This window comes from Symphalangus syndactylus, chromosome 9 (assembly GCF_028878055.3).
Source record: "Symphalangus syndactylus isolate Jambi chromosome 9, NHGRI_mSymSyn1-v2.1_pri, whole genome shotgun sequence".
Lineage (NCBI taxonomy): Eukaryota > Metazoa > Chordata > Mammalia > Primates > Hylobatidae > Symphalangus > Symphalangus syndactylus.
Genome location: NC_072431.2, coordinates 101,228,779 through 101,246,002, shown reverse-complemented (window position 1 = coordinate 101,246,002; position 17,224 = coordinate 101,228,779). Strand labels below are relative to the sequence as shown.

Here is a 17,224-nt window from a genome sequence, read left to right as displayed (position 1 = left end):
TATGGTTTTTCTTTTAATGGTTCTTAAAACTTTTTATCTTAGAAAATTTAAAGCATACAAAAATAGAATATTATAATAAGCCTCCATGTAGCCATACCCAGCTTCTATAATTATGGACTCATAGTCAATCTTTTTTGCATCTGTAATCTCTACCCATTCCTCCCACCCCTGGATTATTTTGAAGAAAATGCCAGACATCCTATAGTTTCATCTATGTATCTCTAAAGATAAGAACTGTGCAATTTGGAGGTCCAGTGTTATGTGAGGGTCTCTGTTCCAATCCCCCAACCTGTATAGGCTGAAGGCTTTCCCTCTTCCCCCTCAAACCTCAGCTGTAGGCTTCCAGGGAGAGTTTGTGTCTCAGCTAATCGGATGGCTAAACACACTTAAAAACTGTTTTTCCATTACATTATGCTAAAAGCACTAGAAGTAATTTAGTTTAGCATGTATTCATGTTGTTTAGACATGTACTACTACATGTACTAAGTATGTATTATGTGTGTATGATTTTTACATGTGTGTATTTACCACTATCCATTTAATCTATAAGCTTCTAAGAGGTATGAACTATTTCTATTTGCCATGTTTTAAGTAATACCCAGCCCAATGTGATTCAGAAGTAAATGTATAATAAATTCTATTTGATGAAAATGAAAGTCCTGGTGATTATTAGAATATCATGAGGAAAATGAACTCAAATTGTGGTTTGATTTTCATAGGCAATTCTAATGGATATATAAGAAATTTATCTCACATAGAATAAAACATGGATCTTTCCCCATTTTATTCATTTCAGTTTTCTTTCTTTCATACTTATTCTAGGTGGTCTATGCATTGTATATTCAGTACTGTTTTTGAAAGGCATGTAACTCGAAATATACGGTTGTACTATGAATAAATGCACTATGCTTATATTACCATTGTAGAAGATTCTGGGAAGAAAATTCTATTATTCAATTCCCTAAAATATATCATCCTATTGAGTTGCTTCTTCTAAGGCATTCATGTACAGTGTGCTCTTTTAGAGTTTAACAATTCCATTTTCATACCCCTCTAAACACACCATTTTAATTATTTTTAAAAACTTACCATTAGTGATTTGTCCTATTTTGTTTTTATATAAATGTTTATATACAATAATGTTATGTTAAAAATAAATACAACTGTTTTGTTATTGTTATATTGTCTTTCACTTAAACAAGAGGAAAGGGAGATTAAGTAGCTGACAGTGTACTGAAGAGTAGCTGAAAAGACCAAAACAGGACCATTGGCTTTTTCTACCTATTCTTCTTTGGCTTCTGCCTTTTCATGTCCTATGTATGTCTGCCATCATGTGCCGCTCTGTCTTTTCTTCTCAGGGCCTGCTTGACACATTTGATCCAGAAAAGCTTCTTCCTCCCTTCTGACCGCTGTTTGCTCAGTCAGAGCTGGTGTGCCTGTAGATCTTCACACCCTTATTCCATGGCTATGTGGCAGGGATAAGATATATATATATATCTTATCTATATGTCTATATATCTTATATACATATATATATCTTATGTATATATGATATATATATCCTGAGCAACAGAGCAGCAACCTGTATATACATATCTATATCTTATCTACATACAGATATACATATCTATATCTTATCTACATATAGATATACGTATCTATATCTTACCTATATATAGATATACGTTTCTATATCTTATCTACATATAGATATGCATATCCATATCTTATCTATATATGTAGATATACGTATCTATATCTTATCTATATGTAGACATGCATATCTATATCTTATCTATATAGATACACGCATCTATATCTTATCTATATATAGATATACGTATCTATATCTTATCTATATATGGATATACGTATCTATATCTTATCTATATATAGATATACATATCTATATATATGTCTTATCTATATATGGATAGATAAGATGTATATATGTATATACAGGTTGCTACTCTGTTGCTCAGGCTGGGGTGCAGTGGCGCCATCATAGCTCATTGCAGCCTTTGACTCCTGGGCTCAAGCGATCCTCCTGCCCCTGCCTCCTAAAGCACTGGAGTTACAGGTGTGAGCACCATGCCCAGCTGTGGTGTCCTTTTGATCCGTGTATTTGGCCTTCTTGACTAATCCAGTGCTCCCAGACTTCTAGCAGAAGCCCATTCTCTGGAGGTAAACTGCAAGGAATCCTATGGGGTGGAGGGGGATTCTCTGAGCTCTTAAACCTGGTCCTAAGGTGCTTCCTTGGCTACTTTATGTTTAACAATAGATTGCTGGTGATACTGATGAAACTCTTCTTTTGTTTTAATATCTGACAAATTTCTTGCTAATCTTAATTACCAGAGCAACTCTAGGGAACAGTGAATCTTCAAACACAAGATTTTAATATTCTTTCCTTCATGTCAGTGTTCCTTTTATCTATACCTGTAGTAAGACATTTTTTCCATTTGATGCCAAAGATTTGCCCTTTCTTTAATTAATTTTGAACACTGCACATGTTAGATTTTCCCCCATTATTCATATTTTCTCCAATTGTTCATCTGGGGATGAATTTAAGTAATTTCTACATGTCCTTAGTTTAAAATGGGTTTTGTACATTCATTGAATACTTTGAAGAAAAACCAACCATTACATGACAAATGTATGTCTTCTAGAATTTTTATTTCTAAACTCCATGGAACACTTCTGTGTGACTTTCTGTAATATCTAATCTCAGGCAAAAATGACTTACTGTATTAGTCTGTTTTCACACTGCTGATAAAGACATACTCGAGACTGGGCAATTTACAAAAGAAAGAGGCTTAATTGGACTTACAGTTCCATATGGCTGGGGGGGCCTCACAATCATGGCAGAAAGCGAGGAGAAGCAATTCACATCTTATGTGGATGGCGGCAGGTAAAGAAAGAGCTTGTGCAGGAAAACTTCCCCTTATAGCAACCACCAGATCTCGTGAGACTTACTCACTATCACGAGAACAGCATGGTAAAGACCTGCCCCCATGATTCAATTACCTCCCGCAAGGTCTCTCCCAAAACATGTGGGGATGCAAGATGAGATTAGTGTGGGGACACAGCCAAACCATATCACTTACATTGCTCTATGACTCAGCTGATTCATTTCAAAACGACTGTTTATGAGATGTGCCAATCGAGATGGAAGGTGCTGGACATAATGAACTGCCGGTTTCCCCCTAGTTCTGACTCTTGCCTGCAGAGCCCTAACATTGCTTACATGCACACTGCTCTTTCACATGAAGGAACGGCGCAGACATCACCTAATATGCTTCCTACTGCATTCTTTCTGCCACACTCCCAGAAACCCCAAAGCTCTTTGGAGCACCCAGGGGATTTCACAGGTCTATGAAGAAGAACAACCTGTAAAGTGGGCTTGGTGATTCTGTGGGGATACAAACCAACATAATACATATGTAATGGAATAAACTACAGCATTAGCCAGTTCAGAGTCTTCAAGTTGAGCTTGTTAGAAGGAGCGCCACACCTCAAGTAAACTAATAGGGTGGGGATCCCAGACGGAGAGCAATCTACCCAGAATTCTCCTCAATTCAGCCCCGAGGTTTTTTTCAAGGGCCTTCTTTGCACAGAGTTTAAGGTCAGAGACTTTTAATGTGGACTGGAAAGACAAACTCTAAAACCTTAAGGGGCACTATTAAATCAAATTCCACAAACTAAATACTTGTCCGGAGATGAAAAATTCAGAGTATAGCAGTTGTTGCGGGCTAAATCCAAGCATATGACATAATTTAGAAATCTACCATTATGTCTCCAGAGAATGCATTTTCATTTTTCCATAATATAATACATGCCTATCAAATCCATCTAACATTATTGAATCCATCACTTTTTAAGAAATGAAGCTGTTGTAGCTGAAGCTTTCAAGCATGCCCTCACATATAGTTCTTACAAATGGACTTAAGAGCTGATTTGGAGGGAAGCCCCCAATTCCCATATGTTTGACTTTAAAGAACAATCCAGCTGTATCTGAAGTAATTGTCCTCCTCAACAGAGTGCGCAATGTAGGGTGCAGTGGATGGTACACAGGAGAAAAAACTCCTGGAATGGTGGAGACAGCCCCCTAGTCAGCCAGATGGGCCAAATCAGATGTAAGGTCAGCAGCATCACGTTTATATGCTTGGATTACATTGCCACCTAGAGGGAACCCAGGAAGTACCTAGGTTTCCATATATGGGGGGATTCCTGCAATGATTCAGTCCTTTAATGGGGCATCTTACTGTAAATCATTAAAACAGCACCACCTACTCTCCAGCATCCGGCCCACTGAGTTCTTGAAAGCATGGTTGCTGTGGGCATCACAGCTGATTTCCGTTAGTTGATTGGTCGCATCCAGTTGATCAACATTCTGCTCCAGGAACCCTGTGACTTCTACACCTGGGCTCACCCTTGGTTATGATAGCATCAGTGTCTAAAGTTTTCTTAATATGCTATAACAATAATCTCTGTCTCATCTATCATCATGTTGCCACCCATTTATCATCCAAAAAAATTATTAAAAATAACCAAGCCTTCAGATTCAGGAAAACCATTGAAATCAATTTGATTTCCCTTGCAGCTGGGAAATGAATTTTAAATTATTCATGTTAACACCCTCCAGATAAATTGAATTTTTAGAGTATTTAAGAAAAGCCTAGTAAAGTCCATCTTTGACATTAACAGACTCCTTTTTTAAAATATTAATTTCACATTAACCATTGCTTTTTGACATACGGTCATCTGACCAACGATTTCAAGAATCATTAATGTTAATTGGGAAAGAAGTAAAACCTTAACATTTTAATACTATAAAACTTTTTTTTTCAACTTCTGTTTCCAGCTATATGACTCACTAGATATCTGGAGAAGCTTTTCTGCCACTTAAAAATGCTGGATAAGGCCGAGTGTGGTGGCTCACCAGCGTTTTGGGAGGCCGAGGCGGGTGGATCACCTGAGATCAGGAGATCGAGACCAGCGTGGCCAACATGGTGAAAACCTGTTTCTACTAAAAATACAAAAATTAGCTGGGCGTGGTGGTGGGTGCCTGTAATCCCAGCCACTCAGGAGCCTGGGGCAGGAGAATCGCTTGAACCCAGGAGGCAGAAGTTGCAGTGAGCTGAGATTGCGCCACTGTACTCTAGCCTGGGCGACAGAGCAAGACTCTGTATATAAAAAAAAAAAAAAAAAAAAAAAAAAAGCGCTGGATGAGATAGTTTTTTAAACAAAACATTTTTAAAAATGCACACCTAAGCTTATAGGAAAGTCAAGGAAGTCTTCTAAGGCCAGAAAACTAAGCAGGAACCCAGAGAAAAAAAGCCCTGTAGTTGGCATTGCCCTGAATGCATCTGCCAGGGGCTGGTAGCCTCCAGTGGGGGCCTAACTTTCTGCAGCCATATAATTTATCCTCCAGCCCACATGATTATGAAGTGAAAGGTGGTGCTATTAATAATACATGAGGATTTCTGCTCCTGCTTGGGAAATAGAAAGCTACGAGAGAATGTCACCCCCATCCTAACAACAAGAAAATGATGAACGGTGTACAATATTATAACTTTCTTTCCTTAAACTCATCAGAGACTGAAGGTCACAAGGCAACCCGGAAAGTAAACTTCAAAGGATAAAAAGCATCTCTAAAGAGAGGCAGGATATGGAATTGTTGCACCTTTGGCAGAGTATGGGAGGAATGGGGGGGTTGCCATGGAGTGAGTAAGAAGAAATATTTTTTAAAAAATAATAAATTCCTTACTTTGGCAGGCTGAGGCGGGCAGATCACTTGAGGTCAGGTGCCCAGCCTGTCCAACATGGTGAAACCCTGTCTCTACCAAAAAAAAAAAAAAAAATTAGTCGAATGTGGTGGTTCGTGCCTGTAATCCCATGTAATCCCATCTACTTGGGGGGCTGAGGCACTAGAATTACTTGGACCCGGGAGGTGGAGGCTGCAGTGAGCTGAGATCACGCCACTGCACTCCGGCCTGGGCGACAGAGGGAGACTGTCTCAAAAAAAAAAAAAAAAAAAAAAAAAAAAGAATTTCTAAAGACTGAGTATGCACTCATATCTCATATTAATTTAGAATAACTGAGAGGCCCAGACACAAGCAGAGTTCACACACACTCCCAAGCTTCTCTTCATAGTCTCCATGGGGAAAAGGGGGTGCTCTTGAGGAAGACTAGGGCAGGGCAAAAGGCTGGAGAGACCCCCCTTTGGTGGCACAGGATGTAGGAGGATGTGGCTGTGCCCACACCTTGATGCTCCTCTCATGGGAGCAAAAGCCTTAATTAAGCTGTCAGGAAGAAGCAGCAAGCCCTTGAGAAGCAAAGCCCTCTGCCTCTGGAGGGGGGCCAGCAATCCCGTCTTTCCATATTTTGGTATGCAGGCACAGATCTGCTTCTGGGGAAAGGATAGAAGCAAAAGCCATCAGTCCCTGAGGAGAGACAATAAAGCTTTTCGAGGCCTGGAGGCTACAGCAGTAGATAGCCAAGGTCTGCTTCTCCCCACAGAGGGACAGGAACCTGTCCAGAAAAGGGACAGGTTGCTCAGCTGATTAGCCACAGGGGCACAAAGCAGGATGGAACATGGTAGAGAGTGGATTTGGAAGGGGCAGAAAAAAATACCCAACACAATGATTAAAGAATTTCGAGAGTCCAGGTGTGGTGACTCACGCCTGTAATTGCAGCACTTTGGGAGGCCGACGTGGGCGGATCACCTGAGGTCAGGAGTTCAAGATCAGCCTGGCCAACATGGTGAAACCCCATCTATGCTAAAGATACAAAATTAGCTGGGCATGGTGGCACACACCTGTAATCTCAGCTACTTGGGAGGCTGAGGCAGGAGCATTGCTTGAACCCGAGAGGTGAAGGTTGCAGTGAGCCAAGATTGTGCCATTGCACTCCAGCCTGGGCAAAAAAGAGCAAAACTCTGTCTCAAAAAAAAAAAAAAGAATTTTTAGAGAGATACAGGAACAAGAAGCTAGAAGAGAGACACAAAATAACCAAACAAAATTCTATAAATGAAAAATATAAAAATTGTATTCATTTCAGTTGATAAGCAGTAAATTAGATAATGATATGGTTTGGCTGTGTCCCCACCCAAATCTCATCTGAATTGTAGCTCCCATAATTCCCATATGTTGTGGGAGGGACCCAGTGGGAGATGATTCAATCTTTGGGGTGCTTCCCCCATATTGTTCTCATGGCAGTGAATAAGTCTCACGAGATGTGATGATTTCTTTTTCTTTTTTTTTTTTTTTGAGACGGGGCCTCTCTCTGTTGCCCAGGTTGGAGTGTAGTGGCACAATCTCTGCTCACTGCAACCTCTGACTCCTGGGTTCAAGTGATTCTCCTGCCTCAGCCCCCTCAGTAGCTGGGATTACAGGCGCATGCCACCATGCCTGATTAATTTTTTGTATTTTCAGTAGAGAGGGGGTTTCACCATATTGGCAAGGCTGGTCTCAAACTCCGGACTTCAGGTTTTCTGCCCGCCTTGGCCTCCCAAAGTGCTGGGATTATAGGCATGAGCCACCACGCCCGGCTGAGATCTGATGATTTTATAAGGCATTTCCCCTTTCACTTGGCTCTCACTCTCTCTCTTGCCTGTCACCATGTAAGACACTCCTTGCTCTTCCACCGTGATTGTGAGGCCTCCCCAGCCGTATGGAACTGTGAGTCAATTTTTCCTCTTACCTTTATAGATTACCAATCTTGAGTATGTCTTTATTAGCAGCATGAGAACAGATTAACACAGATAAATTGATTGATAGCCAACAGGAAGGAGAGTAGTAGAAGATAAGTTACCCAAGCAGAGCATAGGGAAAAAAACAAAACAAAAAACAGTGAAAAATATGAAAGAAGGGTTAGGAAGTATTGAGTGAAAAAGTCTAACATGTCTAATTCACTGACATTTTAGGACAGATTAGGCAATATTCAAAGAGATCATGACTATTTTCCATAACTGAAAAAAAGACCAGCCAGGTGCTGTGGCTCACGCCTGTAATCCCAGCACTTTGGGAGGCCGAGGCCGGCAGATCACGAGGTCAGGAGATCGAGACCATCCTGACTAACACGGTGAAACCCCGTCTCTACTAAAAATACAAAAAATTAGCCAGGCATGGTGGTGGGCACCTGTAGTCCCAGCTACTCGGGAGGCTGAGGCAGGAGAATGGCGTGAACCTGGGAGGCGGAGCTTGCAGTGAGCCAAGATCACGCCACTGCACTCCAGCCCAGGCGACAGAGCGAGACTCCATCTCAAAAAAAAAAAAAAAAGATAAAAGAAAAAAAAGACCACGACTATTTATTTATTCTGACTACAAAGATCCAGAAGAGAAGTCAAGAAGGCCAATAGGTCCTGAGGTCCTGAGCAGGATAAATAAAAATAAAGTCACGTTTAGATACAGTGTAGGAAAGCTTCAGATTCTCCCAAACAGAGAGGAAAAAGAAAAAAATGCCAAAAAGAAATAATAACTAGATTAATAGTGGACTTCTTATTGGCAAGAAAATATGTCAGAACACAATGGGTATGTCTTTATTAGCAGTATGTCTTTTCAAATTGCTGAAGGAAATTAACTGTCAGTTTGAATCCTATACAAATCTAACTTTGATTCCAAAGGAAAGACAAAGTGAAGACATTTATAGACAAAAATCGAAAGGGATTACTACTAAGACACCTTTACAAAGAAGCTTTAAAAGGATATTTTTTAGGAAGAAAAAAGAATACAGAAGGAAGATATACAAGAAAGAATTTTGAGCCAATAAAATGGGAAACTTCTGTTTAAACCTAAATTAACATTGACAGTATAAAACAACAAATAATGGCTAACTTCTGGTGTTTGAAACAGGAGATTGAGCTGAAATACTAGAAGGAAGAGCATATAAATAGGAAGCCACGAAGGAAAGGGAAAGCAACCTCCTGCTCTTTGATCATTGGTCAGAATGGTAAGAATATGGATAAACATTAGGCTTGGTTAGCTTGTATGTTAAAATGCCTAGGTTAACTTCTTTTTTTTTTTTTTTTTTTTTTTTTTTGTGAGACGGAGTCTCGCTCTGTCGCCCAGGCTGGAGTGCAGTGGCGCAATCTCGGCTCACTGCAAGCTCCGCCTCCCGGGTTCACGCCATTCTCCTGCCTCAGCCTCTCCAAGTACCTGGGACTACAGGCGCCCGCCACCACGCCCGGCTAATTTTTTGTATTTTTTAGTAGAGACGGGGTTTCACTGTGGTCTCGATCTCCTGACCTCGTGATCCGCCCGCCTCGGCCCCTAGGTTAACTTCTAAATGAATAGAAACAGTGTTTATACTTCCAAATAAATACAGAGAAAATGGGAATAAAAAAATCATTTAATACAAAAGAAAGCAAGAAAGAGAGGGGAGAAAATATAGAAGGAAGAGACAAATATAAAATAATTATCTCCTTAAAAATATTTTTAGTTTAGTGAACATTGTCTTCTAGCACAGAGACACTAAAAAATTTATTCACTGGGAAACTTATTCCTTTCTAATCTTCAGATTGCTTAAAGTAATTTATACCTATATAGGAGATCGTTTTCTTTTTCTTTTTTCTTTCTTTCTTTTTTTGTTTTATTTTGTTTTGTTTTTAGACAGAGTCTCACTCTGTCATCCAGGCTGGAGTGCAGTGGTGCTATCTCTGCTCACTGCAACCTCTGACTCCCGGGTTCAAGCAATTCTCCTGCCGCAATCTCCTGAGTAGCTGGGATTACAGGTGCAGACCACCACGCTGGGCTAATTTTTGTATTTTTAGTAGAGATGGGGTTTCACCATGTTGGCCAGCCTGGTCTCAAACTCCTGACCTCAAGTCATCTGCCTGCCTTGGCCTCCCAAAGTGATCCACCGTGCCTGGCCTCCCTTTTCTTTTTTTTTTTTTTTGAATTTACTGGCTTTTCCTCTGTCCCCTCATTTTTTCTCTCTCTCTTTTCCTTCTTCCATCTGTTTATCTATCTGTCCATCTATTAATATCTACCCATTTATCTATCTGTCTGTCCATCCATCCATCTGTGCAGTCATCCATCCATCCATCCACTTTACCATCTATACCCTAACCCTCTTTCCTTCTGAACACCTACCCATCTCATTATGCTCCCACCTATCTGTTCTTTCATTCATTCACTTTATAACCAAAATCTTTTTTTCCAACCCAGACCTCTCTCCAAACCTTGCTACTTGACATCTCCTTAGACATTTCATAGGTGCCTCAAACTTCACAGGTCCCAAACACAACCCTCAGTTCCATCCCCACACAAAGTTCCCCATCCCCAAGCCTTCACCATCACAGCAAGTGGCACCACCAACCATTTAACTGCTCAGCTAAAAACCTAGGAGTAACCTTGATGATTGTTTATCTCATGCCTCACATTCCATCATCAGCAAGTGTTGTCAGATTCTACCCTAAGTCTGATGGTGTCTTGCCATCTCCACTGCTACTATCCTCTGTCCACACCATCATCCTTTCTTTGAAACCACTGGAATAGTCACATAGCCACTGTGCACCCTGCTCTTCTTACTATCCTTTTCTACAGCTGCCAAAGTGATCTTTTCAGTATGAATCAGAACATGTTATCCCCTTACTAAAAGCTTCTGTGGCTTCCCATTGTGTCTAGAAATAAACAGAAAATCTCCACTATGATCCACGTGGCTGCTAGGATCTGGCATCTACTCAGCCTCTGACCTGGTCTTCCTCTGCGTGCCGTTTCATTCCTTTGACACCAGCTCCACTGGCCGCCTTTCCTGTTCCTCTAACACGCCCAGCTCGTGTCTGACTCAGACCTTTAGAGCTGCTGTTCCCTCCTCCAGACCTGCAAGATCAAGTCTCTGCTGAAATGTCACATCCTCCAAGAGACGTTGCCTGACATGCTGTTTTATGTTCATCTGAACACTTATTTTTCAGCATTTGAAGTTATCTTTTTAAAAATCAGTTCATTGTCTATGGCTCTTGAGGGCAGGGACTTTGTTTATTGTTATACTCTCAGGGTCTATACCTATGCCTGGATCATAGTAGGGGCTCAGTTATTGTTTGTTGAATGACTGTTTGGCATTAATTAATTAATTTCACAACTTGGAGTGGAATAAGCCATCTGCATTGATATGAAAAATGACTTAAATCCCTATGATATATCAAATTGAGGCAAATAATCAGCCAATAAAAATGCGTTTGCCACTAATTTGACCAATCAAAGGTTAACTACTATGTAAAGAGTTATTACAAACTAATAAAAAGAACAGTAACACACCAGTTAAGGGGCATTATAGTCCATGCAGGACTCCACCTACCAGAGCTAACCAGCATTTGCACCTCCTCAGTCATGGTTTTGAGGTCTCCTACCTCCTTAGGATTATAGGGGACCCAGCATCTCTCTTGGTGTCAGAAAACAGGAGGTGATCCTCCAATATCGTGCTGACACACTTACAGTCCTCATGGACCCTTTGAAAACAGCCCCTCCATTTTCTTTTTTCCAAGCTTGGGCATAAGGCTTATTTGTGTTTGGCCATGCTGGCATCTTGGGAGAACCCTTCAGAAGGCTCCATCCCCTCACACAGCACTGCATGAGAGTGGACATGGGATGCCATCCTTAAGAACCACCCCATCCCACTCCAAGTCATGAGGAAGAGTGCTCCCTTCACTCTTTGCCAGATCAGTTCTGCCTTCCTTCCCACACAGTGTCGGCCTTCCTCAGTCAGTCTTGTTGGAGAAACGACTCCTGAATGCTCTGCACAGAAACTCAGGCTGACGTTTTGCAGTCTGAGAACTTTTTGACCACTCTCAGATGCTAGAAAACCCAGGAATCCAGACTCAACACAAATTCTTCAGGAGTGAGAAGGAAAGATTCTGACACTTGTCCTAAGTCTGCTTCATAAGCAAGAACAAGGCAGATGTTAGTAACACAAGTGATTATTTTGCTATATATCCTTTGCCAAATAGAATTGCTCTGATACATGTAAATAAATATTCTCCTTTTTCTAAGTAGAGAAACCATCAATAATTACCAGGATTTTTACTTCTCAAATTACAAAATACTTAATAGCTATTCTATTTTATATCAATGCAAAACACGGGTAAGAACTGGACATTTGTGGAGGGGCTATATAGCATTTATTAGGTTCATTTGTTTTCTTATACTTTGCAAAACTGAGTTAGTGCATGTGAGGATTTATTTATTATTGCAAGCAAATCAACTTAAGTATTACAAACAAAAAATCTAATCACTCTCTTATTTTGAAAGCATTAAGATAACTTACATTGCTAAGCACTCTGTTGATCTTTTGTTATTTGTCTTGTATTTTCAAATGATTATATTTCCCTGCAGATAGTGGAAATATCAATGAGAAATAAGATGTCCTTTCATCAATGATGTAGGTTATTTCATTTCCAAATATTCACATATTATGCTTACATGTGTTTCATTCTTAATATTCTGAAGTCAATCTGTTCCCCAATAGTGTTTCTTATTAGAAAGGAAAATATTTCACATCAAACATTTTAATAATGCTGTGAATCAAATTTAAAATATTTTTAAAATGTGGTAAAGTACCAATAGTGACATCTAGGCCGGGCGTGGTGGCTCACGCCTATAATCCCAGCACTTTGGGAGGCTGAGGCAGGCAGATCACGAGGTCAGGACAGATAGAGACTGTCCTGACTAACATGGTGAAACCCCATCTCTACTAAAAGTACAAAAAATTAGCCAGGCGTGGTGGCACATGCCTGTAGTCCCAGCTACTCAGGAGGCTGAGGCAGGAGAATCGCTTGAACCTAGGAGGTGGAGGTTGCAGTGAGCTGAGATCAAGCCACTGCACTCCAGCCTGGGTGACAGAGCGAGATTCCATCTCAAAAAAAAAAGAAGTCATCTAAATTGATATAAAAATGACTTAAATCTGTATAAATCAAATTAAGGCAAATAATGAGCCAATAAAAATACCTTTGCCACAAATTTGACCAATTAAAGGTTATTATGATTACTATGTAAAGAGTTATTACAAACTAATAAGAAGAACACTAACACACTAATTAAGGGGCACTAGAGTCCAATGATTAAGAGCTCAGGCTCTGGAGTCAGAGCTGGGTTCAAATCCAGGCCCTGTCACATTCTGTGTGATGTTGGACAAGACTCGTATCATCCATATACCTCTTAGAGTTCTAATTTGTAATACGGAGATAAGCCTGACTGCTTGCAGTGTAATTGAAAAGAGTATGTCAGATCATATGTGAACAACTCTTGGTGCCAATTACTGGTATTCAGTACTTTCTATTATTTTGCCAAAAGATATGAATAGGCAGTTTGCAAAAGAAGAAATACAAACGACTAGTAGACATAAGCAAAAAGTTAATCTCCCTAGTAATCAGTTAGATACAAATGAATACAGCAATGGGAGGCCATTTTTTCCTAGGGAATTTGCGTTTTAAAATATATTGTAATTCTCAATCATGATATAGGTGGTGAGTTCTGGAATGAATATAAATTCAGACAATATTTCCAGAAGGCAGCTTGGCAATTTTTATCTAGTGCTTTAAACATTTTCATAGCCTTTGACCAAGGCTTCAGCTATTGCTCTACTCCAGCAGGCGTTACTCACATTGTAGTTTGAACTGGGGCTCCTGGCAGCAACATTTATATAGAATACACGGTGTTTGGTGGCTCCTAGGGTTGTGCAGCTGGTGCCCCTGTCACTGACATGTTCAATCAAGCCTAAGAAAATAAACAGAAAGGCACATATAGATTGATGTGTAAGGATGTTTGTCCAAGAGTAATTCAAGAAAAGCCAAAAACTGTAAAACGAACTAAATTTCAATCAACGGAGGAATAACAACATGAATTATTGTAGGTTAATAGAAAGGAATTTTATATTGCCATTAAAAGTCACATTAGGAATTTATAATGACACAGGAAATAATCGTACAAGTTCATTCTAAAAGGAAAGTAGCTTTATTATTGCCTCCAACTAGAAAAGTAAAATGTAATCATTTTAAAAATTACACAATCTAGAAAAACTAAATAGACACTAATGATCTTAACATTCCAAAATAGACATTTTTCATATAGGTCCTAACAAACTTTTTTCCACATGAATGTTCATATTGCCATGTAATGTAAACTGCAAAAATCAGGCTGTTAAACTGCTGATTCCCAAGGAGGGGGAGAAGTACCAAAGTATTTATTCATGGTGGAGGGAATATGGATGATTTCTTTTTTGTTTTACTTATCTCTTTTTTTGCCTCTAACATGTCTACAGTAAGCATGGATTACTTTATAGGCAAAACATCTTAAATAACATAAATGCCGTAAATGACTTTTTCTTACTTAAATTATGACTATTTCTTTCAGTGCTCTGAAAGATGGAATATTTTTTAAAAAGACAATATTCCTTTTGCAAAATGAGAACTAACATTAATCATTGTGCCGTCTTCCTCTTAATGAAAACCTGCAAATGCATATGCAAATGAGCTGAACTTCTATTATAAGACGATGACAGGATGCTCTACAGAAGAGAAGGTAATGATAGAGTTTGAAAAATAGGAGCGCAGAGGAAGGTTAGCAGTGGTGGAATCTTTCTATTCAATGCCTTAAAAGAGTTGTATTAATCTGATAGTGTTCCACCTACCAATAATGAAATAAGATCATAAGCAGCATTAAAAAACAAAAGCCCCTCATTGTGATATGACACATAGAGTGTAGCAGAATAGGGCTATGGGGACCCAGATCAAAATGAAAACGTAGAAAGTTGTAATATTCTTCAGACATTTTCATAAGTCCTGCCAGATCATCCTATTTAACTACTTGACAAGTTTAGTCTGTATTACCGAAGTTAAACCTCCTAGGGTATTTTTATCCAGTATCACACATTTGGATCAAAACTTTAAAATATCAATTCAACGTTCAAATACTTTGTCTACACAATTACATACACTCATGTCTAAAAATACAAATTGAGTAAACCCAATGTCCCTCAAGACTGTTAGCATTCAGCAGACAAAGATTTAATGTCAAAAGAGGGTCTGAAGCATTAAGGTTCTTAAATATAACTGTCCCAAGGAGAACTGGAGGTAGGCTTATAGGAAATTAAATTCCTTGGACAGGGTAGATGAGAATAGAGACAGCATCCTATTGTGTTAATCCCGTTTCTGCCCTTTCGTGTGGAAAATCATGACAGCCTGCTGCCTTTAAATGGCTTGAGAATCCAGAACAAAGATAAACACTCAGCTGGATTCTACATTTTTGAAATTCTAGTACAGGAAAGATTCTTGGGTTAGAGAACGGATATATGAAAACAGCAAGGCACCATTGCTGCCCTCCAGAATCTTCCCATTGTATGAGAGAGACAGGTACGAAGGCAACTGGAAAACATGGCAGACTTTTTTTTTTTTTGAGATGGAGTTTCGCTTTTGTTGCCTAGGCTGGAGTGCAATGGCGCAATCTTGGCTCATCGTAACCTCCGCTTCCCAGGTTCAAGCGATTTTCCTGCCTCAGCCTCCTGAGTAGCTGGGGTTACAGGCATGTGCCAACATGCCTGGCTAATTTTGTATTTTCAGTAGAGACAGGGTTTCTCCATGTTGGTCAGGCTGGTCTCAAACTCCCAATCTCAGGTGATCTGCCCGCCTTGGCCTCCCAAAGTGCTGGTATTACAGGTGTGAGCCACTGTGCCTGGCCTTTTTTTTTTTTTTTTTTTTTTTTTTTTTTTTGAGACAGGGTCTTGCTCTGTTGCCCAGGCTGGAGTGAGGTGGCATGATCTCGGCTCACTGCAACTTTTGTCTCTTGGGTTAAAACAATTCTCATGCCTCAGCCTCCCAAGTAGCTGGGTTTACAAGTGTGTGCCACCACACCTGGCTAACTTTTGTATTTTTAGTAGAGATAGGGTTTCACGATGTTGGCCAGGCTGGTCTCAAACTTCTGGCTTCAAGTGGTCTGTCGGTCTCGGCCTCCCAAAGTACTAGGATTACAGGCATGAGCCACCACACCTGGCCCAGAATTTTTTAAGTGCTGAATTGGTGGCATTCTCTATAGAAAGAGAACCAATAAGAGAGAGATATATAGAAGATATATGTATAGGATATATGATCTATGTAGATTAGATATAGATTAATAGGAGATACATATGCAGTCAACTCTCCATATTTGTAGGTTCCACACCCATGCATTCAACCAACCAAAAATGTTAGAAAAAACAATAAAAATTACAACACTTAAAAATAATACAAATAAAAAACAATGGAGGATAACAATGAGTTACATAGCATTTACATAGTATAGGTATTGTAAGTAATCTAGAGATGATTCAAAGTATACAGGAGGCTATGCATAGGTTATCTGCAAATACTACACTATTTTACATAAGACACTTGGGCATGTGCAGATTTTGATATCTGAGTGGGGGTTCTGGATCCAATCTCCCATGGATACCAAAGGACTACTAACTGTACAGGAGATACGGATAGATGATAGATAGATAGATGGATAAAAGAGATATTTATAGAAGAAATATATATAGGAGATATACATATACAATCTACATATACGATATATAGTGGATATATATGATATATATATTTAGGAATATTATATATGGTATATCTCATATCTCATACATCTATATATCTCATATATATATTTATATGAGAAAATATATGACTATATGAGATATACAGATAGGAGAGATTTAGTATATGCAATTGGCTCACTGATTAAGGAGCAAGTCCCAGATCTGCAGGATGACTTGGCATGTAAGAGACCCAGGAGAACTGATGGTATGGTTCCTGTCAAGACAGCAGGCTGGAACCCCAGGAAGAGCCAATGTTTCAGTTTGAATCTGAAGGCAGGAAAACAGCTGACAGTCCAAAGGCCATCAGGAGAGTTTTCTCTTACTCTCAAGGGAGGGTCAGCCTTTCTGTTTTCTCCAGGCCTTCAACTGATGTGATGGGGCCCATCTACATACTGGGGGACAATCTGCATTACTCCGTGTGCTGATTTAAATGTTAACTTCATCCAAAAACTCACAGAAACACCCAGAAATAATGTTTGACCACACACCTGGGCACCCCACAGCCCAATCAAGTTGACACATAAGATTAAGCATCACACCAGAGTTAACCACTGTAAACATTGTGGTTTACTTAATTTTTCACCCTTTCAATGCCAGCCCTGAGGAATGGGAGTTTATGTGGATAAGGACAAAAATCTTTGCGTATAAGGAGTCAGCTAAAATACTT

At 39.6% G+C, this 17,224-nt stretch overlaps 1 protein-coding gene across 10 annotated transcripts in view; it reads right to left on the bottom strand.

The window, feature by feature from the left end:
• The window catches only part of CPVL (carboxypeptidase vitellogenic like), a 273,532-nt gene that overhangs the window by 245,145 nt on the left and 11,163 nt on the right, over positions 1-17,224 (bottom strand). For 5 of the 10 annotated variants that reach the window (XM_055293553.2, XM_055293554.2, XM_055293555.2 and 2 more), the window contains exons 2-3: positions 13,597-13,709; positions 12,262-12,323 (exon numbers count right to left, since the gene is read on the bottom strand). The gene's annotated coding sequence lies outside the window, so the exon portion shown is untranslated. Of the gene's footprint in view, positions 1-10,693; positions 10,821-12,261; positions 12,324-13,596; positions 13,710-17,224 lie in introns of all 10 variants that reach the window. The other 5 variants (XM_055293562.2, XM_055293550.2, XM_055293559.2 and 2 more) reach the window with 2 other exon arrangements.